This window comes from Agrilus planipennis, unplaced genomic scaffold (assembly GCF_000699045.2).
Source record: "Agrilus planipennis isolate EAB-ADULT unplaced genomic scaffold, Apla_2.0 scaffold36, whole genome shotgun sequence".
Lineage (NCBI taxonomy): Eukaryota > Metazoa > Arthropoda > Insecta > Coleoptera > Buprestidae > Agrilus > Agrilus planipennis.
In genome coordinates, this window is record NW_020438956.1 from 520,812 (window position 1) to 522,997 (window position 2,186).

A 2,186-nucleotide genomic window follows, 5' to 3' on the forward strand; every position below is an offset into this window, starting at 1 on the left:
ACATTCCATATTACAATTGTAATAATTAAGAAACTTTAAAATGATTTTTAAGGAAACACGTCAAAATTGAGATTATTACAAGTTAACTAATAAATTTTGCTATTTCTAAGGCAAATTCAGTAATTTACAATCAAAAATTGTAATTTTGGCGTTGTTATAAAAATTTAGCTTTTCCGTGTAGCCAATCGAAAATTTTGCATAATATAAACGGTTGAAGTTGGATATAAAGGGAAAATAAGGGCACACTTGATAGCCTGGCCCTTCTGTGGTACTCAGCAAAAAACAAAATTACGAAATACCTACATTTGGAACTATAGCATTCTAATGACTGGTATAAGATTATGATATTAAGTTCTTATAAAGCTACTACTAAACTAGGTTGGTCGTAAGCTAGTCCATTAGTAGTGTCAGGGTTGACCGTGCTCTTTGTGACACTCAGTAAATAAAATTGTTTTGGATAGCTCTTAACATTGCTAGGTACAAACATTAATTAAGTATAAGCTTTTACAATTTAAGGAAGAATCATCAGGTTTTTAGAAAGCTTTGATCAATTTTGGTGTATTTATTTATTTAAAATTTTATTATTTCGCTTTTCCTTAATTCCCTTTTAACAACCGATAATTCAACTGTTTTCCTCTGGTTGCTCTGAAAGTCATTAAAGTATTATTAGAACGCTTACTGTTTGCTGATTGTGCCAATACGACTTGTTATAAACTGATTATGACCGTCTAGTTTCCAATAACACGTACTTATCGACATTAATTTTTTTTGGATTAGTCGTAAATTTTCTTTAATAAACATCGATCGAATTTAGAACTGTGTTCGTTATAGGAGGTGTTTATTCTATACAATCGTTCAAACTTTGATCATAAACGATACGTGTTATAATCTAAGGTCGGAATGTAGCGCTTCGGGAAGTGCGTGGTGTTTGGTCATTCCTAAAACCCCAAACCCCATAATAAATTACTCATTAGAGCAACCTAAACTTACCGTAACTCAATTTTGATCCCATCAGTTCTCATGAACTCTAGTTCATCGAAGATTACCTACCAAACCGAAGTTGCTATATATAAACAAGTTGGTTAATATCAAGCAATTGTCAGTATATCGCCATCTAGGTGTTTTACTGTTAAACATTTTTCATAGTGTTTGAATCTTAAGGCGCAGATTAAATGCGTGACAGCTTTGCAAACTAGTTTTATAAACAGAAAAACAAACAAAAATCATTATTTTTAGCCTTTTGTTTCCCATAAGTAAGTGACCAAATCACGCTAAAAATTTATTGAACATTATGTAACAGTAATATCTGTAAAAATTATTCTTTCCTACGTAAAATATACTACATTAGTAAGGCTATATAGCACCAAATATCCATTAGATTACGGTCATATACCGGCTGTATTTGGATACTATATCAAGTTGCTTTTTAATAGTTTCTTTGGTTTGGTTATTAATTTATGGAGACTGCCTATGGTGCGATGATAAGATCCAATAAGATCGAAACAGCGACCCGAGTGGTTTCGATAAATTATTGACTAAAAACTTAAACGTTGTTATGTTCTATTTTTATTTCACAAGTTTACATTTACCATGTAAGAATGTATACATCCATAATGGACTGGCAATTGTTAATTCATTTTATGGTGTATTTTTATACACACGCCTGCTTTCTATAGAAGAGTTGTTTCCAATAAAGTTTGTTTTTTGTTTCAGGTGTAAAGTGTTCGTTGGATAAATTAGATGAAGGTGGGTCAGCACATGAATCTCAGACTTCAAGGTATGCTTTTAAATAGAAAATATTGAGCCATGCATTTTTCTTGTATGTCATATACAAACATACAAACGTGAAATATACCTATTTTTTCTACCGAGCATACTTCTATCTATCGACTTATTTGCGGCGAATTCGAAATATTGCTTAAGGAAATACGATCAGTAATGTTGAATATAGAATATATATGTATCTATTTAAACCTCTGAAAGCGAATGGATAGGAAATGAAAAGAAATAAATTGAATGGCGCCAAATACAGGGATCGTATAGATATAAGTAAATTGTTCTGGCTTGAACGCTGTTTTTCGTGTTTATTTTTTACAGCATTTAAAACACACTTTTTTCTGCTTTAGACATTGATAGACAGCATTGTTTTATTAGTTAGTATTCTTTGATAAGAAAATTAAGAAAGT